A 10872-nucleotide genomic window follows, 5' to 3' on the forward strand; every position below is an offset into this window, starting at 1 on the left:
AAATGTTGTTATTTGTTACATTCCTACGTAGATTAATCTAAAGCTATTTCATACCAATAAATAGAAACAGAAACTGTGTTATTTTGCTCCCTCTCCTCAGCGGTAAGTTTGACGGCTTTTAACGGGTCTCGATACTCACGGTGAGCACAGCACAAACAGCCCATTGTATAGCTTTGTGCTTAACAACAAACAAACAAATAGTTTCTACACCTTTATAAAAAACAAAAGTTTATAGTTTAAGTTTTACGAAAACGAAAATGATTGGTAATTTCCATTTCTTTTCAACGTGCTTTGAAGATATATATTCTAGTAAATTTTGTATTTTAGTGTATTTTGTATATTGTATATTTTGTATTTTAGTATATTTTGTATATTGTATATTGTGTATTTTAGTATATTTTGTATATTGTATATTGTGTATTTTAGTATATTTTGTATAGTGTGTATTTTAATATATTTTGTATATTGTGTATTTTAATATATTTTGTATATTGTATATTTTAATATATTTTGTATATTGTATATTTTGTATTTTAGTATATTTTGTATATTGTATATTTTAGTATATTTTGTATATTGTATATTTTAGTATATTTTGTATATTGTGTATTTTAATATATTTTGTATATTGTGTATTTTAATATATTTTGTGTATTGTATATTTTAGTATATTTTGTATATTGTGTATTTTAGTATTAACACGGGAATATTTCCCTCTTTCTATGTCCAAATCTGATTTTGTTTTACAAATCTTTGACTGATAGATGACTTATTTCTACCTTTCTAAACAATATCACTGCTTATGTAACTTCAAAAATTTTTTTATTCGGTCTATCGCATTGTTTAATTCCTTTATGTAAAGCTACTAATATTTTTTCTGATATTTAATGAATAGATCTCTTCATGACAACAAATTGGAACATGTGCCAAAAGATGCTTTACGTTTCGTACCAACCCTAGAAACGCTGTAAGTTAAATCCTTTGTGTTGTTTGATCTTGTGTTTCAGTGTAAACTGTCATTTGAAAATACTGTTTCTTCTCGTTTAATCGCAGAAAAGAAAATATGGTATTATATCTCAAATTTATTTCTTTATTTAGTTCTTCTTTAATATTTTGTTCTCATGTGGCTCAGTAGTTAGCTTGAGAACCGAGACCGGCATGGCCAGATGGTTAGGGCGCTCGACTCACAATCTGAGAGTCGCAGGTTCGAATCCCCGTCACACCAAACATACTCGCCCTTTCAGCCGTGGGGGCGTTATAATGTGACGATGAATCCCACTATTCGTTGGTAAAAGAGTAGCCCAAGAGTTGACGGTGGGTGGTGATGACTAGCTGCCTTCCCTCTAGTCTTACGCTGCTAAATTAGGGCGGCTAGCGCAGATAGCCTTCCTGTAGCTTTGTACGAAATTCATAACAAACAAACAAGCTTGAAAACTTATTGTGCTAGAATGCTCAGGTCGATTCCCCTATAATGGATAAGACTTAAATGGTTTATTTTCTAGTTTTGTACTCCTAAAAAACAAACAATAATAGTTTTAAAAAGCTCAGGTAGGCTGATAATAGTGTAGATTTTACAAATGATTCTAACTATATGAAGAGTAAATAAACAAAATTCTACAAGTAAGATGCTAATCAGATTTTTGTAAAGTTATGTTTATTAATCAACATAATAATAGTTAAAAATCATTAGCAACTGTAGCAAAAATTTTTACCTTTTATGCATATGTTATATTAGTTGGCTGCATATTTCGTAATTCGGTGACACGTTTCTGATTCCTTTTATTTTCGCTTACTTTAGGAACAATTTGATCTCGATATTTACCATAAACTTGAATCACTTTATCTGAATTAGTTATTTCATGTGAAGTGTTTTACATTTCTTATCTTTATAATTCAGGGGCTGTTCAAAGTTCAGTTTTTATATAAAAGTTTCATACAAGTAAATAGGTGTATGTGATTTTATTCAGGGTTTAAAAGGTTTATTACATCAATAGATAACACAATAGTTTGTATCCTCCTGGATGGATATACGATCTTCTTTTAATGAGGAAATGTTGACTTGGGCAATCTGCTTGTTCTCTAAATAGATCAAACCAGTGAATTCCTTATTCAACCTTTCTATAAGAGAACAGTTGAATAGCATTATTATTATTACCTATGGTTATTTGTTAAGGTACTGACGAGATATTATATCATATATTATGACTCTTACCTATGGTTATTTGTTAAGGTACTGACGAGATATTATATCATATATTATGACTCTAAGCGTAAATATTTCTCTATAATCCTTTGGTTGTTAGCTCAATTCAGATGTTTTTATGATGGGAATTTAAAATAATAGTTAAAGGTCATCGTTTTTATTTGTTGGGCACACCCTCACATTACATAGTTACTTTGAAAGATCAAAACATTTTAGGTGAAGGCTTTATCTAATAAAACGAAGGAACTATAATTAACTTTAACAGTTTTAGTTCAGCATTGTTATGCTGTGTATATATCAGTTTCTTGCGTCGTATTTTTATAATTTTTTTACCCTTTTAATTAGCGATATAAGCGATTTCAAATGGACATCACAAGATATACAAGAATAAGGTAGTAATTAAATTATTTTAAATCCTCGTGAGATGTTACAAATTAAATGTTGAGTTTTATCTTTTCTTTTCCAGTCATATTAATGCAAACAAAATCGCACATATTCCTAAGAAAAGTCTGACGAATCAGAAATACTTGCAGAGATTATGGTTAGATGAAAACTTTCTAACGGAAGTGCCCGTGGAAGTCCTTACCGAACTACCGCACCTGCAAGCATTGTGAGTTGTTATGCTTTGATGATTTAAACTTACAGTGTGACACTAGGGCATAGATTTAATTTTCAGAACTAGAAATTTCTGTTTTTGTATGTTGAAACTGATTAATTATTCGCTAGTTTAACAGTAATCATTGAATTCATAATTAAAACAGCGACTTATCATGACAGTTATATACAAATCTTTATTAAAACAGCGACTTATCATGACAGTTATATACAAATCTTTATTAAAACAGCGACTTATCATGACAGTTATATACAAATCTTTATTTCTCATTCGAAGGGGCATTTCGCTACCGGGATAGAATTGGGGGCACGTGCCCCAGTGCACTCCAGTTTCACCGTCTATGGCCGAGAATACCTTATAAAACGCAGCTTGTTGATTGAGTTAAACAAAGAGCGAACTTTCTAACTCACAAACACAAGAAACATCACAATGTGTTAAATTTGTCAAAATATTTAGATTGAATCCTGTCTACATCAGTAGTATTCACAAGGTACACATGAATTTTTATGTAATGCTGGATTCTTAAAGATTTTAGTCTTTTATAAGAGATGTTATTGTTTTCTGTCACATTTTAACTCTGTTCTCTTTGATAACAATATTTTAAATTCACTACACACATTTTATTAATGTTTGAGCTACTGCTAACTATCTACTATTTCATTTTCACAGAAACCTAGCTGCGAATAACATTCAAATAGTTCCAGAATTTGCTTTCATCAACCAGACAAATCTTCTCATTCTGTAAGTATCTTCTTAGCTTGTAAGTTTCGTGGATGCTTTTAATGACATATTACTAACCAAGGTTGTTGTATTCTTTGTACAAAGTTCCCTAATGGGCTATCTGAACTCTGTCCACTGTGGGTAACCAAACCCCGTATTTTAGCGTTGTGTACTGGTGACTCATTGGGGGACCACTAATCGAAATTCCAAATTACTATTGTATTTCTTTCTAAGCGTATTTCGAAATTTTGGAAATAATCACAAATACTGTGAGTATACATGTATATGGACATTAAATTGCAATTTTCTTAAGTCTTCACTTCCTGTTATTTAATTCTTTAAAGTAATTACATGGTAACACCTAAGTTAACCCTCCCCCTTCCTCTCCTGGCTTAGCGGTAGGCTTTAGAACATATAACACTAATATTCGAAGTCTCATTCTTGCAGTTGGCACAGCACAGAAAACCTATTACGCAGTTTTATGTTTACAGCAAAACAAATAATTATTTTAAGGGATTTACAGCAATAACTGAAGTTATTTAGTAATGAAATAGAACGAACCTGAGATGATGCAGCATTCTTTATGGTTTGTAGTTTTTATGTGTACAACTAGAAGGGCAAATAGTTTGAGAATCTTGGCGTAGAAAGATTTAATTTTACAGCTAATTTCATATGTCAAGATCATAAGTTAAAAGGAAAAGATGGCTAAAAAGATTTAATTTTACAGCTAATTTCAGATATCAAGATCATAAGCTAAAAGGAAAAGATGGCTAAAAAGATTTAATTTTACAGCTAATTTCAGATATCAAGATCATAAGTTAAAAGGAAAAGATGGCTAAAAAGATTTAATTTTACAGCTAATTTCAGATATCAAGATCATAAGCTAAAAGGAAAAGATGGCTAAAAAGATTTAATTTTACAGCTAATTTCATATGTCAATATCATAAGTTAAAAGGAAAAGATGGCTAAAAAGATTTGATTTTACAGCTGATTTCATATGTCAATATCATAAGTTAAAAGGAAAAGATGGCTAAAAAGATTTAATTTTACAGCTAATTTCATGTGTCAAGATCATAAGTTAAAAGGAAAAGATGGCCAAACGTCCGAATAAAGTTAAGTGGCGCTTCTCCTCCATTTATGACGGCGATCATATATTTGTTTAATGTAATAATACCTAATGTCCGTATTCCAGGTTACATTGGTGTAACGATGGAAAATGTTTGTTAAATGAGCATAATATTGATAACATATATGTTGCAAGAATACAACAATAACAAAGTGTACATTGCTTGCGTATAACAATGATAAAATGATGGTTGCATAAACACATGAATTCAAGAATTACAGATATCCGTTGCATAAATTTAACAGTGACAAAATTAAAGTTGCATGAGTACAACAATGATAAAATGTGTATTGGTTGACTTTAACAATACACTGTGGGTTGCAGGAATACAACAATAATACATCCTTGGAGATCATATGTATTTTACGACTTAAAGTACTTGAAACTTAATAGTCGATTTTCAAAATAACTTGTCATCATGGAACTTTTTGTCATTTACGTATAAGTTTTCAATCTAAACAAAATTCAAATCGCTTTTTCTCACCAACATAAAATGTTCACGTGCCTATGTATTTGTGAATCTTTTATATTTGTTGTGTTTATACAAATTTATATTATGTATAAGTCATTATGTTTATATATATAATTAAAATGTCATGTTTCGTGTAAAGTGGTCATTGTAACATACGAGGGACTTTATCATACCAGCATGAAATACCCGCGCTCCGCTGCGGAGTTCAAAGGCTCCCCTAATGATTCACAAAGACCCCAATGTATTACTTCACAGTTACCTCACCGTTTAGGATACCCGCCTGTGGTATCTAAGCATGTGTGTGTCACATTTGTTCCCGCTACCTTGTGAGTGGGGTTATGAACATAGTTTCAAATATGACGTCCTCGACATCCTGAGGGTCCAGAAACACAAATTTCAATGTCACATTTGAGTTCAGCGACCCTGAAAGCCTACTCCTAGGCCCCCTCCACCGTGCCTGGGTACCGTTCCGTGGACGTTGTAGCCCCCTCCCTTGATAGTGGACTACAGCAAATAGGTAAGTACACCCACCCCCGACCACCCAAGTCCGTCTGCCAAGTTTATTCTCGCTAATTCTAAAAATGTGGAAGGAGCTCACGAACAAACAAACAAATTCACAAACATATAATGTGAATTAATAAAGTATTGTTAAAAACAAATTTAACAGTGGTAGAGTCCGTAGCTCCCTCTATCAGTCAAACGATATGGTTTAGTCGTGATAATTATTTGTTTTCTTTGCACCTGATATTCCTTGATTTGCGTCCAATTAATGTTTTAAAAAATCACACTCCGCACTTTGGGGCCGTGGGTGCGTTATAAAAGTGACGGTCAAATCCCTCTATTTTGTCTGACAAAAGAAACCCAAGAAGTGGGGGTGGGTGGTGCTGACTAGCTCCTTTCCCTTCAGTCTATCATTTCCAAGTTTGGGACATGTAGCTTTACACTAATTTCAATAAAATCCTACAAAGAAACAATTTTTGGTTTGTTAATTTATCTTTATTGTGTGCTGAGTAATCGTTTAATTTAAGACTTTCGAGTTCAATGTCAGAAGTTATAAATATATCTTTAGAAAAAGACAAAAAAAGTACGAAGGTTGCTCTACAAACAACCATGAGATACAGTTCATTTGGTAAATAAAAATGATGTGGAATTGATCAGTGTGATTCTATGGTAATAATATATCACTTTGCAATATCAACATCAAACTATCTTTACGTTTTCTAAAATATACAAGAATTAAAATATTCATTTTTAGAGAATTTAATCCAATGCATTTAACAGACTTTTGCAACCCAAAAAAACTACTTAGAAAAAACATGAAAAACCGTCGATTTACCAATTATATATTTAACGTTATTTTTACTTCCCTATTATATGCCCCTCAGTGGGTCAGCGGCAAGTCCGAAGACTTATATGTTAAATAACGGGTTTCGATACCCGTAGTGGGTACACCACAAATATCCATTTGTCTAGCTTTGTGCTTAACAACAAAGTAACAAATAATCTATATTATCTACATATGAAAATAGTGTATAGCGTATCAATGAATCAGGGATAAAAGGAAATAATTAAACATTGGTCAGTAACAAATAATCTATATTATTTACATATGAAAATAGTGTATAGCGTATCAATGAATCAGGGATAAAAGGAAATAATTAAACATTGGTCAAACATTCCTTTCTTTATGAGTGCACGTTGTTTATTTCGACCCCTTATAATATTAGTGTATTAATTAATCCAAGTGTGGTAGCTTATAACGGTGGACAGAGTACAGATAGTTCATTGCGTAGCTTTAAGCTTAACAAAAAACAAAACAACTTCTAACAAGAATGTTGTTTCCATTATTTTTAGCAAAAGCTATAAATTTGTTTGGTTAGTAAAGTTTGAAGTTAAATAAAAATGTAAAAATGTATCATTTGTATTCTCTATTTTGGGATTATAAATAAGAAACTCGATTTGTTTATTTATAAGGTTATTAATTTTCCTACAGTGTAGCGACACTTTGTCATAATGCTAAGTAGAAATGAATTTCGTCACACGAGCATAGTTCGATTTGTGTCTATAGCAGTTTTTACAAAGACGTTCTGTTTTCTGTTCCTAGGGTACTTCAGAAGAACAGTATCGAAGTAATCGAAAGCAGGGCTTTCACGGCTCTTCATTCCCTTAAAGTTTTGTAAGTAGGAAAAATTAGGTTTTTTTAGCACTAAATATAACCTTTTTCGCATTAGATAAGTTATAAAGAATTCAGCTACCTCCATATAATCGCGGTTGTCTGACGTGGAATAATAATTTTTTCGAAGAGTTTATTATTAACTCAATAGAATTTGAATCACTTATACTTGCATTAAAATATGAATATTAGGCCTATTATAATTTGAAAACTACACCTTTTATTCAGTCCCCTAGGATATTTTCAATGAAGAATAAGAGTGTATATCAGTATTTCAATCAAATTATGTCTGACGTATCCGCGTCTTCGGCAATGGATTTGGTGGACATAGTGTGGTTGAAATACTCTTCTTCTTGAAAAACCCATAATAAACTAAATAAAGGATGTTAGTGTTAAAATGTAATAGACCTAAAACTAATGTCTACCAATTTGCTTTAAAATAATATATTAACGATTCTTGTTCACAATATTACTTGAGTAAGGAAGCACATTGTGCTACTATAACAATAGGTGTGCAAACAACGATTTATAAACATGAGAAGAGTTTTATTGATGGTGGAATAAACAAAATATACCACAGAACATTGATCTGTCTTATTCAGGTATAATCGGTACTAAGGAATACAAGGTTTATATATCGTTACAAAGACATACCCGAAGAAGACAGATCATCGTTTTGTCGAAACTGTTCCTTATGCTCAGAAATCGTAGTTTGACTACCTATTACTGTGACAAATATAATTAAGTAATAGGTAGAACAATAAACACATAATAGGCCCAATACTTTTGTTGTTAGCTGTACGATCTGATGAAGAGGGCTGACTCGAAACGTCATCCTTCTTTAAATAAAAGTATTAAAAAACACATTGGAGATTGTTTCTACCTATTATTGTGCACAACATATTTATAGGGAGTGAACAATATTGATGGTATTAAACAACGACAGCTAGAAAACGGAAATTATCAGAAAGTATTCAGAGGTTTTATGATGTATCATGTCGTGTTTCTGTGATGTATCTTGTTGTGTTTCTGTGATGCATCCTGCCATGTTTCTGCGATGTATCATGTCGTGTTTCTGTGATGTATCTTGTGTTTCTGTGATGCATCCTGTCATGTTTCTGCGATGTATCATGTCGTGTTTCTGTGCTGTGTCCTGTCGTGTTTCTGTGATGTATCTTTTGTTTCTTGATATATCCTGCCGTGCTTCTGTAATATATCTTGTTGTGTTTCTGTGATGTATTCATGCTTTGTTTATGTAACGCATCTTGTTGTGTTTCTGTGATGTATCTTGTTGTGTTTCTGTAATGTATTCATGCTTTGTTTATGTAATGCATCTTGTTGTGTTTCTGTGATGTATTCATGCTGTGTTTCTGTGATGTATTCATGCTGTGTTTATGTAATGTATCTTGTTATGTTTCTGTAATGTATCTTGTTGTGTTTCTGTGATGTATTCATGCTGTGTTTATGTAATGTATCTTGATGTATTTATGTGATGTATTCATGCTGTGTTTAAGTAATGTATCTTGATGTGTTTATAAGATGTATTCATGCTGTGTTTATGTAATGTATCTTGTTGTGTTTCTGCGATGTATTCACGCTGTGATTATGTAATGTATCTTGTTGTGTTTCTGTAATGTATTTTGTTATGTTTATGTTGTATTTATGTAATGTATTTTGTTATGTTTATGTTGTGTTTATGTAATGTATCTTTTTGTGTTTTTGTGATATATTAATGTTGTGTTTCTGTAATGTATTCATGCTTTGTTTTGTAATGTATCTTGTTGTGTTTCTGTGATGTATTCATGCTGTGTTTCTGTAGCGTACCTTGTTGTGTTTCTGTGCTTATTCATGCTGTGTCTCTGTGATGTATTCATACTGTGGTTATGTAATGTATCCTGCCATATTTGTGAGATGTATGCCCCACGTTTCTGTAACGTATCCTGTCGTGTTTTTGCGATGCATCCCGTCGTGTTTCGGTAATGTATACTTCCGCATTTCTGTTATGTGTCCTGTCGTGTTTCTGTGATGCATCCTGTCATGTTTCTGCAATGTATCCTGTGTTGTTTTTGCGATGTATCCTGTCATGTTTCTGTGCTGTGTACTGTCGTGTTTCTGTGATGTATTTTGTGTTTCTTGATATATCCTGCCGTGCTTCTGTAATATATATTGTCGTGTTTCTGTAATGTACCGTGTTGTGTTTCTGTGATTATTCATGCTATGTTTATGTAATGTACCTTCTTGTGTTTCTGTGATGTATTCATGCTGTGTTTATGTAATGTATCTTGTTGTGTTTCCGTGATGTATTCATGCTGTGTTTATGTAATGTATATTGTTGTGATTCTGTGATGTATTCATGCTGTGTTTATGTAATGCATCTTGTTGTGTTTCTGTGATGTACCTTTGTGTAGTTGTGTAATGTATTTTGTTAGGTTTATGCTGTATTTATGTAATGTATCTTGTTGTGTATCTGTAATCTATTTTGTTATGTTAATGCTGTGTTTATGTAATGTATCTTGTTGTGTTTATAAGATGTACCTTTGTGTAGTTGTGTAATGTATTTTGTTAGATTAATGCTGTGTTTATGTAATGTATCTTGTTATGTTTCTGTTATGTATCCTGATGTGTTTCTGTGATGTATTCATGCTGTGTGTTTATGTAATGTATTCATGCTGTGTGTTTATGTAATGTATCTTGATGTGTTTATGTGATGTATTCATGCTGTGTTTATGTAATGCATCTTGATGTGTTTATGTGATGTATTCATGCTGTGTTTATGTAATGCATCTTGTTGTGTTTCTGTGATGTACCTTTGTGTAGTTGTGTAATGTATTTTGTTAGGTTTATGCTGTATTTATGTAATGTATCTTGTTGTGTATCTGTAATCTATTTTGTTATGTTAATGCTGTGTTTATGTAATGTATCTTGTTGTGTTTATAAGATGTACCTTTGTGTAGTTGTGTAATGTATTTTGTTAGATTAATGCTGTGTTTATGTAATGTATCTTGTTATGTTTCTGTTATGTATCTTGATGTGTTTCTGTGATGTATTCATGCTGTTTGTTTATGTAATGTATTCATGCTGTGTGTTTATGTAATGTATCTTGATGTGTTTATGTCATGTATTCATGCTGTGTTTATGTAATGTATCTTGATGTGTTTATGTGATGTATTCATGCTGTGTGTTTATGTAATGTATTCATGCTGTGTTTATGTAATGTATCTTGATGTGTTTATGTGATGTATTCATGCTGTGTTTATGTGATGTATTCATGCTGTGTTTATGTAATGTATCTTGATGTGTTTATGTGATGTATTCATGCTGTGTTTATGTAATGTATCTTGTTGTGTTCCTGTGAAGAATTCATGCTGTGTTTATGTAATGTATCTTGATGTGTTTATGTGATGTATTCATGCTGTGTGTATGTGATGTATTCATGCTGTGTTTATGTAATGTATCTTGATGTGTTTATGTGATGTATCTTGTTGTGTATATGTGATGTATTCATGCTGTGTTTATGTAATGTATCTTATGTGTTTATGTGATGTATTCATGCTGTGTTTAT

The 10872-nt window shown here is 31.8% G+C and overlaps 1 pseudogene; it reads left to right on the top strand.

Annotated features, from left to right (window-relative positions):
• LOC106459291 overlaps positions 1-10872 on the top strand; it is a 98192-nt pseudogene that overhangs the window by 61602 nt on the left and 25718 nt on the right.

This window comes from Limulus polyphemus, unplaced genomic scaffold (genome assembly GCF_000517525.1).
Source record: "Limulus polyphemus unplaced genomic scaffold, Limulus_polyphemus-2.1.2 Scaffold588, whole genome shotgun sequence".
NCBI classification, from domain to species: domain Eukaryota; kingdom Metazoa; phylum Arthropoda; class Merostomata; order Xiphosura; family Limulidae; genus Limulus; species Limulus polyphemus.